We start from the raw sequence: 12584 nt of genomic DNA, 5'->3' as shown, positions 1-12584 counted from the left end.
CTGCACCCAGAGGCTGGTCAGGCACTGGGACAGGCTGCAAACCTGCTGGAGCATTTGGACAACACTCTCAGACATACGGTCTGATTCTTGGGTGGTTCTTATGTGGAGCCAGGAGTCGATGAGCCTTGTGTGTCCCTTCCAACTCAGGATATTCTGTAATTCGATGATTCTAGGAATTAGGCAACTGAAGGCTGATACACTTTCCCACAGGCAGTGTTAAAAATACTGGATCTATAGCTTAGGCTCAGACATAGTCCCAGAGAGACAGGAGCTTTCCATCCTCTACAAGACAGGCTTCCAAAGGTCTCAGCTTTGTTTTGCTGCACATGTTTATTACTACTTTTTACAACTGAATTCTCAATTAACCATGAAATAATTTAGTGAAAACTGCATTAGTAAGCAGACTTGCTAAATTCATAATTAGGGTATTTTCAAATATTATGGATGGAAATTAACTTCCTAGGCTGACTATGGAAACAGTGCAGAAGACAGCAGGGTGTCTGGCAGAATATTTATGAAACGCACTCCGGTTTCGGCGGAGGACATGGTCTCGTTGGTGCGGAGCAGCATGGCTGGGTGCAGTACTGTGAGGGTAGGAAGCAGCTGGCACAGGAGCTGTTGCCTGGTATTGATGCTCGGGGGGTGTCTGCAAAGCATAGACCCCTGGGCCCAGCACACAGGGGTGCTGCAGGCTGACAGCCCCGTGTGTAGGCCCACATGGTGGCACACCCTGCCAACCTTCTCCTGTCCAAGGGTAGCTGTTTGCCCTGACTCGTACCGAAGGGTATCATTCTAAGAGCATACCTGCAGTAGGTGTGCACCCTGTAGGGTACTAGGGGGCAACATCATATGTCCTCTTGTCCCTCTGCAGCCAGGCACTGGGGGCAGCTCCCCTCTTGTATTGCAGGGAACCTCTGATAGGGAAACTGAGTGGGGCTGGTCAGGGCGTGGGCAAGTGAAAGGTTTTTGTAAGAGAGGAAGTCATTTTGATGGAACTAAAATTTTTCACAGAAATGACAGACTTTTGGTAAATTTATGTTGCGTGAAGACCTGAAAAAAATAATTTAAAATGTTTTGTTTGGAATATTTTTGCTTCAGAAAAGAAAATGATGGTTTCTCTTCTGAAAGTGTATTTAAAACTGCTCAATTTAAAATAGACTACTGTCATCTTTGGAATAGGAAATATTATAAACATCCATTTTTATGTTGTAATTTTAAAATAATTGTAAGCTCAACCTGCTGAAAAGAAACGGAGACACTGGTCTAGACAAAACAATGCCTTTCAGTGAGTTCTACGAGGCAGCCATCTTCACTGCTTTAACAAGGGACAAAAATAATCAGGAAACTTGCAGCATTTATATTACTTGATGATACCAGTGAACTGAATATCACCTAGTAACCCACCATAATGTAAAATAATTGATATATATATACATATATTTTAATTGGAATGAGCACAAACATCCACCTGTAAAGATGTCCTGCAATTTTTTATTGCAGCAGACTGGCCGTATGGCAGTGTGATCCAGCTGTGTTGAACCCAACATGACTGTGGGCATTTGATTGCACATTGGAAAGCACAGCGTGGGAGAGAAAACAAAAGAAAAATACAGTAGCCTTGCATCTGAGATGGAAGGAAGGAAGATGCTTCCCATCCAGCGGCAATGCTCTTGGGAACAGCACAGCCATTGCACACAGGGGCACAGCCAGCCGGCTGCTTTCTGCTTGGCGCTGCATGGGTGCCTGTATCCCACAGGACTAGCAGCTCCCAAACCCTGCAGCTCATGCACTCGTCTGTGTGTGTGGTGTGGCTGTGGGGATCCAGGAGTCAGAAACATCGCTGGAGATGACAGGTGCCAGCAGCATGAGCATGCTTCTTGCACGTGCCCTCCTGCATCCATCTGAAAAGGGGGCTGCATTTTAGATGTGTTCTTAAGATGGCAGAGGGGAAATGATTCATTCAGGTGAGGCTCTGCTGAACCCAGCAGGGTTAAACTTAATTACCAAAGCCATGCAGAACAGCAGTGAGGCTGTTGCTACCTGTCACTGACAACCCAGGTGATATGCTGTGGGCCTGGCAGCGCTATAGGCCCCAGCCTGCTGATGCACTGCTGTGCTTTCACATCGAGAGTTGCTGCCAGCCTTGTCCTCAGAGGATGAGATGGTAGGTTGTGGTTGGGAACAGGCTGTCAACTACCCTGCACATCCCTTGCGGATGTCTTTAAGGGGCTGCCTTGTGGGGGAGAGCAAGAGTTAACAGCCAGCATTGTTTTACGAGCAGTACATGTGGTAAACAAGATTATCTATAATGAGATTAGCCTGGGCCAGGCTAAACTATGTCTGAGTTCATCCTGGTCTGAGGCAATCCTGAAGCAATCGTAGCACCTGTGGGTCAGGCGTGGTGCTGGGCGGCCCAGCTGCCAGGAAAATGGCAGGGAAGTGGTGCAGCTGCTGGCCCGCCTGAGCAGCCCCTGCCAATAGGCAGCAGTCACAGCCATGTGCCTCGCTGGAGGCACACAGGACAAGCAGACACAATATCCTCCAGAGATTCATTTCTGGTGAAAGGCAACTACACTTAAGGCTGGAAAGCTAGAGCTAAACTTCTGTGCTGTGGCAGGAGCGCTGGGCTTGGCAGGGCATCGAGGAGCAGCACGGGGCTGGCAGTTCTTAGTCCAAGTGCATGGGTGTGAGCACAGCTACCTGCCCTGTACTCTGCCAGGGAACTGATGTAGTCTTAAATAAACGTAATAGGACCAAGACACCTGGCGGTAAGTGTCTGTGTGCTCCTCAAACAAGCAGACTTCTGTCCAGGATGGATGAAATTTAATCATGAGTGTAAATGAACAAGCACAGGAAAACAAATATCAAAGAACAGCCTGGTGGCAGAGGGAAACCCTTGGCTTCAGAGAAACACTCCCATGTGCCCACTTTGCCTTCCCAGCGTGTTCCCAGCTCCTCCAGAGGGCGGCTCACAGGAGCAGTGCAGAAAGGCCCACCCCCAGGCAGGAGCCTCCCTGCCAGGCCCGAAGTGTCCAGCTCCAGGCCCTCCTGCATCACTGACGTGATTTACATTGCTAAGCCTGACTTCACATGTACTTAAACCAGCCATTAGATTTTCCTGGTTGCATGGCAGTATAAATTAAAGTCAAATCTGTTTGTGTAGTGCAGCTGTAATGAAGAACTGATCTGGTGGTGTTTTCATGCCACATGGTGTTAGCCCTCCACTCTGTCCCAGTAGTCCCCACTGGGAACGTGTCTCCCTTGGCCTACCGTCCCTGCTACAGTGATGTTGAACATGCAGTGAATGGAGAATTATTGACATTTCAGCAAGCATCATTTATATTCTTGCCACTGCTGCTTGCAGGTTTTGGACGCTTTATTTTCTTGGTCAAATCTCATTATCATCCATCATCTTGCTGATACTCAAAATCCAAAGCAATTTGGTGATTTTTTTTTTCCCCAATCAGATATTAAATGGTTATTCTATTTTCAGTAATTAGTCTTTTAACGCATATAAATTGTTTTTAACAGAAGAAAAGTATGACCTAAAAGTTTTAAAGCCAACCCACTCTTTTTTTTCTGTTGCTTTTCATTAATTGGTAGGTCTGTAGTACCAGACTAAAATTACACTGCTTAAACTTGATAGTGTACTGCCTCGGCAATGAAAAAGGAAAATAGGACAGAGGAAAGGAACAGAAAGCAAAAAACTCACAGTATGCCAGGAATGCTTTTCTATTCCATTTCATATTATGCAGTGTGCAGAAGTATCCAGTTTGATAAGCTAACTCAGAACAAACTGCTAGCGAGTGAGCAAGCATAAAAGCAGACACTGACCTGCTAATAGACTTGAATTAAGTGAACTTCTTGCCAGACCCCCCACCTCACCAGTATACTGCAGATCTGAGAATTAGGCAAACTGTCAGGCAGTGTGTGCGTGAGCCAGAAAAGTATTGAAACATGCTCACCTTGAAGATTTGTAGGGCTTGGTAGGCCTTGCCAGGGCTACCCACTTGGCTTGTCCATAGTGCAGGTCACGGTGCCCGCATGGCCACACTAGTACCGTGCCTGGGGGCTGGCAGGTCTGTTTGCCTGACTGGTGCCAAAAATACAGATGAACTAGGTAGGATAGTTGTGTGCATTAAATTGTCTCGGTGCAAATTGAGAGTGAGCGTGTGAAGGGGAAGAATAGTGTTTGCGATATTTCTCATTCTCAGAAATGCTATTAGTGATCTCCCACTTCAGCACTTCACTTGTTGGTTAGTCCCCATTCTCCAAATGCCACTATGTCACAGAGGGAACATCAGCCCAGAAATAATTAGTATGGCAATTTGGCGCTACTCTGCAAATTGCATCTAGCAGTTGCATGCAAAATTGTCTGTAGAAATCATCTGGCTCTTACCAAGAGTTAGTTTAATAATGAAACTTGTTTTGTTACTGCAGCTATTATGCTGAAGTCTGTGGTTAAGATTTGTTTTCCCTTGTTGCTGATGGAAACATCTTCCAGCAAAAGGGAGAGAAATTAAACCTTTTCTACTTCACTGTTCTTTGGAGTGTGGTGTCCTGACTTAATGTCTTTTCAGAACACAAGTGTTCACTGATAGTTACTCTCCAAGGAGGTCTGTCCAAATGCTGTATTTCATGCACATAATGGACTATTGGATCTCTTCCTCCTGTGAGTAATTAACTATTAATTCATGCAGAGACAATAGTGAGCTCTCCCATGTCTTAGGTGACTGCTGAACCCAAGCTGAGCTATGATGCTTCCTGGTGCAGAGGAGCAGAGGCACAAGGCAGGACTGAAAGCCACTCCCAGAAGAGAGGACAGCTCTCTTTGTTGCAGAAAGATACGATGCCCTCAGCTTGAATTTGAATCCTCTTCACCACTAATGAACATTCTCAGGACATTAGTGAGAGAAAAGCAGACTATATTTCCAGCAACCCCGTCTTGGACTTGAGAAAGTGCCTTCAGCAAATGTGAGTTTTGCCCCAGCAGGTCCTAGGACTTTCTCCTGGACAACTGCAGCTGAGCAAGCTGGCACTGGCCCAGAAGCAGGGCTTTGCCCAGCTTCCAACTACTTCGCTAAGTGACTTAGCAATCGGCCTTTCCCACAGTAGCATACGGCTCTGCATCAGACCTTGCAGATGGGATTTAAAGAGAGGGAATAATAGATAACCACCAGACTACTGCCAAAGGAAAAAGCAAGGTCCTTGTAACACGGAAACCACAGGATTCCTGGAGCTTCTTTAAAAATGGATCCAAAGACAATATATCATGCGGTGCAGGATGTCTGGAAAAAGAGAACAGGCTAACTGGAGGAAAGAAAACAATAAGGAATGGGGTAGTTTGTGTGTATACACGTGTTTGCTCTTCTTGGGCTTCAGACACAAGCTGTGATGGGACAGCAGCTGGTCCACAGCAACTGTGCACATTATGTCCCTGGCAAATACCAGGCAGTGCAGGTGAGCTTGGGCATCCTTCCTTGACTTAGCTTACAACTGAGCTGATGGGAAGTAGGCTTAGTGCACGTGGCTAAGCCCTCAGTGAAACAGATGATGCATTCATTTGAAAATGTGGAAGAGCTTTAAAGGCACACTGTGCCTGCCTCTTTGCTGCAGGTTCTTTAGCTGTGTGCTCTTTGACCACTGCTCAGATTTCAGGTGCTGCTTTCTTCCCACATGTTGAATGAAACCATGTCTGCTGTGCTGCCCCTTGTGTGGCCCAGGAGCTGGGGGAGAGCCAGAGGAAGGTGTGATTTCTTGGTGTCCGTTCATTTCTTTGTGACAGTGCTTGCTTGAACTACAGCATGATTAACCAAACACCCAATGTGTATGCATCAGGGCACCTTATGGTGTTTGCAATGGTACTAAGTTATGAGCACTCATGGACTGGGGTGTTGTTCTAATTGTAATACTTTACTTCTGGCAGCCTTTAACTCCCATTAGATTAGTGGCTCCTATAATGATTACGACTGCCAAATTAAGCCATCTGTAAACACTAAAACTTGCAAGCTCTTACCAAGTTCATAGCAGTCATGTTTGGGAAATAAGTTCTGCATCTTTTCAGCAGACTGCCAGGAGAAATGCTCAAATGGTCAGCACATGGCCTTCTCCCTTCCTCGGGGAGCACCTTCCCCGTGCTCTGACAGCCAGCACCTCCTCCATCCGGTTGCTGCACTGCTTGGCATGAGCGCGCTCAGTGGCCTTGGCACACCAGGGTACACTTGTGCCTGAGCCTTTCTGTAAACATGTTTTGGCAAATACTGTAAAGGAGTCGTTTGACAACACAGTCATTTGAACCTGAAAGGCTAAAGCAGAAGTGACAGCATAGCGTCACCACTCTGCTACTGCTGGCTTATTATGTTTATTCAACATATGTTGTTATTGAATTAAAGTGATATTTTTCAATTAACAAGTGAGGCGAATAAGGAAGGCCTCCTTGCTGGTTCTTTCCTCTGTAGCCACGTGTGGCCGGCGTGGAGTTAGAGCCACCCACCCCACAGAGCAGTGGAGCAGAAGGTGCTGAAGGCCAGGGCCAGACAACCCCATGCGAGTGAAGCACGAAGCTGCATGCAACATGTGTATTTAACTCAAGAGCAGAGGAGGGACCTGGCCTTCTAGAGCAGGCGTTATCTTGCAACAGCAACCAGCGACTGAGCCTGGGAGGTGTGATGCGGGTTGCTCAGGGCACTGCCACTAAGCAAACCTCACATCTGGAGCTGCTGGCAACCTTGGATCATGTCCTGGGTGTGCCACAGGAGCGATCCCACCCCCGCTGGTTCCCATCATCAGTCAGCCCTGATGTAGATGGAGCTCTGTCACTCTGCGGGGCTGCTGTGTGAGCGGTACCTCCGGCTTCACCGTGCCAACAGAGTGCGCAGGGTGACTGGTGGGGTGCTCACCGCAGTCCCAGGGGTCTCCAGGCCTCTTCTGGAGAAGAGGGCTGGGGCAGAAAAAATAGAGGCAAACGATGTCCTAAACTCCCTGTTGGCACTGCCTCCGTGTTCCTGGTGAAGTTTCTAAAGGCTCAGCTGGCCCACGTCCTGTGGGAGCAGGGTCAAAGAAGGCTGGCGCACACCCTTAGGGCTTCAAGCCGCGAGGTGCTGCCACACGGCAGCAGGGAAGCAGGCATGGAAGAGGCAGTGCTTGGGCGGGTGGCTTCTCCTCCTGCGGGGGCTGTCAGGACCCAGGGGTCGTCCTGAGACAGCTGAGAGCTTTGACAATACACAAGGTGACCTTAATTTTGATTTGGGGTGCACAGTAATGAGCAAGTGGTGTGATTAATGCATAAAGCTGACAGAAGGCACAGGCATCTTTAAAGAAATAGGGTGTGCGAGGTCAAGAAAGGTGTGCGGGGTGAAATGATATTTCAGAAGCAGCAAGCACGCCTGGCTGACTCATGAGCTGAACTGTGCAATAATCACGGGTAATTATTGCACACCAGGCAGCAAGTATCTGCATACTCACCGAACTGGACTGCAGTTTCCATTTTGGCTCTGGCATGCTCAGTTCAGAGATGAGGAGCCATTTCCACACAGATCCAATATTGTGGTAGTTTCCCTATCAAGCCTCTAGACTTGATATTGAACTATGTCCTGCAACAGGGAGGAGAGGGGAGCCACCGTCTTTAGGGTGATGAATAACAGAGAAGTGCCTGTACTTATCCTCTCTAAAAATGTCTGTGTGACAGAAATGTGCTTCTGAATCAATGGCAGGGCACTCACTTATAGGTCAATCTGTTTTTCACCAAAATGAAAGCAATGGAAGGCCTGAAAGGTAATGAGCCCAGGTAGGACAGGAGCTATTGAGCACAGCCCCTGCACCAGGCCTCCCACAGCAGCAGAAGCCCAGTGGCACCCCAGGAGGGCAGCCCCTGGTGCTGTGAGGGACTTGTGTTATTTGGGTTTAATGTCACTCATGTTTCCTTGGTCCTGTTTGGATGTAGGACAGGATAGCACAAATTTTCTGCGTGCCTGTGTATGGATACAGACCCTTGAACGAGAGGCAGATCTACAAGTCTGGTAGTTGAAGGGCAGGTAAATAATGGCGTGTATTGGGTAGGGGTTCCTCAGACCCCCTGCCAGCCGCTTGCTGTACCCCCAGCAGGGCTGCAAACAATTCTGATGTACAGCTGGCTCTCGCTAGGCATCTTAGGAGTGCATCCTTCTGTACCTCCAACACCCCTTGTCTTCCACAGCGAGGCTTTAACTTGTGTGTGTTACAGACTTGGAGACAGATAGATAAATAGATTTTTATCAGCATTTCATGATGTGTTTAGAAGCTGAACCATGAGCAATAATTAACAACTGTCTAGACATACACGAAATGTGCAATATATAGAGCATACATACATGTATATAAATGTATGTTATTGCAGACAAGTACATATAAGGCACTGTTTATATGCCTAACATTTCATGCAGCAAAATACCATTTCAGCTTAAGTAATGTGAAGTCATACTCTTTCTCCTATAATACAGACATTTCCTAACTATTTTTAGCTCCGTCTGGCTAATTCAGCAGCGCTTGGATAACAGCAATACTTTCCCTTCTCTTCTTGTGATGCTAATTTTACTCTGCTATCCAGAGCCTTTCTGGTGATAGCTCTGCCTCTTGTTTCATCAGCACTGATGTCCGCTGGAAAGTTAAAATACACCATGACTAATGGCACAGTACCTGAGAACGTGTGCTGCTGTTTGAGCATGGAGAAAGGAAATGCCACCGAGTGCCAGGCATTGTGGTGAGCTACCCGACAGTAAACAATTTACTTTGGAGACCTGAAATCCGTATTATAGATAGCTGGGATAAAGCCAGGCATCCAAGTAAAGAAAAATACCTCTCTGACTGTAGTGACTCATCAGCATGTACGCCATCATAACCTGAAGGTTGCACCTCCCGTTCATTACCGAAGGGCAGCTGCCGACTGAGCGGAATACGGTATTCAAACATTTATGTAACGCTGGAGATAAAATGTCAGCAGTAATATAAACATTTGGGCTGCTGCGTACCACCACAAATCCTCGGGCTGTCAGGAAAACAGTTAACAAGCTTGGAAACTCCTGCAGCACCGTGCAAACAGGCTTGCTCTCGGTACCTAGTTAATAGCCGTAAGCCGGGCAATAGTTTGCATCATGCATTAAATTACTTCTGACTCAAACAATTAGCCGGTTCCAACAATTAGTAAGATAAGGCGCGTAGTAAGTAGCCTCTCTGCAGCTGACAAAAGCTCTCCCCAAGTTCCTCCTCGGTAGGACTTGGTGAAACGCTGCCCTCTTGTGCAGGAAAGGAACGCGGCGGCCCGAGCATCCCTGCCGTGGGAGGAATGCGGAGCGCGGCTCGCCCGGCACTGCAGCCCATCCCGCGAGCCCTTCCTCGCCACACGTCTCCCACAGACTTCGAGGCCGCTTTCCTTTAACGCGGCCGCCACTGCTCTTTAACAGGCAGCGAGCTTTCCTGGGGTCTGTTGCCTTGCCTAGTTCCCAGCCGGCTCCAGGCCGAGGCGCTGGTTGGGGACCACTGTGCAGCCCGCAGCCCCTGGCCTGCGCTGCGTGACCGCCGGCAGCAGCCACACATGCGGGTGGAAGCCACAAATGTGAGGCACCGGCTCCTTCTCCGTGCCTGCTGCTCAGTTGTACAGAAGGTCTTTAACAGCCCTCATTCTCACTTGGGTATTTGGCTGGGGAGTCACCGCTGTTACCTGAATTATACAAGCTCTGCGCTAGATGGTGAAGTAATATCCAGTTTGGAACAGGCGCAGCTGATTGTTCAAGTGTTAATCAACCTTAGAATAGCCCTCAGGAGAGAGGCAAGCAAGTTTTTAACCTTCATTTTACAGAATGTAAAAGGAGGTTAACAGAGGATAAGGACTTGCTTTCCTGAGGTTCACAGCGGCAGCAGATGCCGATGGCAGAGGCGGCTGCGCTGCGGCTCGGGAAGCCAAGTGACTTTTCCTCAGCCACAGGGGTAAGGGTGCACCCCAGGGGCCTGGGGGCCGGGTCTTCTCCGCATCGGGGGAGTATGGAAAGGATGGGGCAGCACGGCCCCTGCTTTGTGTGAAAGCCTCAGTTTTATTATTTCTCCTCATGTTTGGACAAGAGGAGATCCACTGAACTGCAGCTGAGGGTCCCCCCCCCCACCAGAATCTCTCCATCTTATTTGTAGGAAGTCCAAATGAGCTGCCTGCTGCTTTTAGAGTGCCCAGTTCTAGTAAAGCATAGGAGAGAGTTGTAGAGGTTGAAAAATTTGTAGTCATGTATACTAATCCTTGTACCACTGCTAGCCTCTGCGTGCAGAAGTATCTTTAATGTTTAGACGAGATGCTTTTGGAAGCCACAAGCTGCTTGTTAATCACTAAAGGAGACATTCTTCTGGATAAGCTTACACCAGATGATGAGTTGCCCAAAACTAAACTATTGATTCAAAGGCTTAGCATTAACATGACATTTACGAGTTCAAACTCCTCACCTACAGCATCACAATATGCACTGGTAAAATTAAATGAGTCCTCTATTACTGGGCAGCTGGGAGGATGCTTTCAATATACAGAGAGAAACAAAGGCGGGAGGAGAATATGGCACCAGCACTATCTGCAGTGCACACAGAGCCTTTATGCTTATGCTTTTGTGTCCGGGGTCAGTTGCGGTCTTTTACCTTGCCAGCTACATAACTTTCTCCTTCTGGGTCTTCAGGCACTCCTTACACAATGAATTGCCTAGGAGGAAGCACTTAAAATTTAATTCAGGTAGGGAAGGCAGCACACGTGAATGATATAGAATCTACTAGCCCTTGTAGATTATATGATTTATACATTCACTCAAACAGCAATGAATGAACAGTCCTATAGCAGGCAATATGCTATTGTGCTGTTACTTCTATGCCTTGTCTTTTTAATGAAAGGGCTTATATCTTCAAAGTTAATTAACTCATTTCTCAAAATCATTTATACATCTGCCCTATTTCCAGTAAAACTCCAGTTTCACGTTACTAACTTTAGAATTGTATTAGAAAAAAGAAACAAACAAACAAACAAAAAGTCGTATCAGCTATGCTATTATTTTATTTGCAATGACTTCAGCTGTGGAATCGCTAATAGCGATGAATTTCATAGACTGAAATTTGGCCTGTGAATTTGCACCAGTGGTCACTTTGGAAGGACAGTCAAGTATTAGCCAAGAGCCTGTGTTGTGCTCACTGTCACACTACTGGAGCAAAGCAGCGCTAAGACCAGCAGGCCCAGTCCTGGGCTGTATCGCTGCCACCCAGCTGGGCACCTGGCTGCTAGCACACAGGCAGCGAGTGTCACCTGGCCCCTCGGCCCCTAGCAGGTGGCTCAGGAGTGCTGGGGAGGTCTCGGTCCTGCTTGTACCCTGCTGAGCGTGGGCCCCGCTCTGGTTGCTGCTGGTGGGCGAGCCGCGGGGCTGCCCCTGCCCATGCCACGTACATGGAGCTCTCCTGCTTCCTTCTGCTGAGGGGTGGACTTTTCATTTTAATTAAGCTATTATTTCGATAACCATTACAAAGTGTGGGCACGGCTTGGGAAACATTAAAACCAGGGTAAACAAAGACTGTAGCACTCCATCTGCTTTTAGCACTACAGTTCAGCAACAGGAATGTTTGGGCAGCGTACACGGCTGAGTACTGTCAGTATTTACAGTAGAGCACACCATGCCAAGCTTAGCCTACAAGCTGGTCGCAGGCATGAGCTTTTCATAATTTAAAATGATTTATTCTTTTCTGATGTGAAGAACACCACTTCCTTGCACTGAATGCTGCCTGTGAAGTCTGCTTTTCCACTTTAGGGATGCTAAACAGAAGCTAGCCAATGAAACGGAGGTAAATTTATTGACAAAAAATATAACATTCTTCAAAACCAACAGCTCTCTCTCTCCCCAACAAGGAAGAAATAAAATAAAAACCCTTTGGAAATGCTGAGAAAATACCAGGGGCTGAGGTGAAAGGGACACAGCTTGACAAGTATGCTGAAAGCTGAATGTGGATTACCCGTGAGTGCAAAAATGAATAAATGTGTTTTATTCCATTATATTAATGAAATGGTTAATTCGGTTGCCATAGCAACAAAGAACAGCCATGCTAAAAAGCTAAAGGGCTATACATAATGCCTGATACAAGGTCTCTCTAATTCTAAAGCTGATTTTCTTAGCTACAATAGAAGTGATATGTGTTTTCAATATCATCTTAAGCTTTTGCATCAAATCCTCAAGCTAATCCAATAAATAGACTAGTAGCATAAAATAGCATATATGTTTGCACCTCATAAAACTTACAAAAGGGGTTTACCTATGTGCAATCAAAAGAAAAGATCTGCAGAGTGCAGAGTGAGGCTTTTCAGAAAGACTATTCTTCGTGCCGTGGTGAAACAGCAAATATGTACAATAGGAAGTTCCTGCAATTACAAAGCACGTGACTGTGCAGGAAATCACTGCAGAGGTAGCTGAGACACCAAGGCAGAATTACGCTTACCACCCTGATAGATATTTCTCCGTACACAAAATAGACTTGATTTTCTTTTCACTTGCATTTTGCCTTATTTTGTCAAAAATTAATAATTCTTCAGGACTTCAAAAAAG

The sequence above is a fragment of the Anas acuta genome, chromosome 8 (assembly GCF_963932015.1).
Source record: "Anas acuta chromosome 8, bAnaAcu1.1, whole genome shotgun sequence".
Taxonomy (NCBI): Eukaryota; Metazoa; Chordata; class Aves; order Anseriformes; family Anatidae; genus Anas; species Anas acuta.
This window is presented reverse-complemented; position numbering follows the sequence as displayed.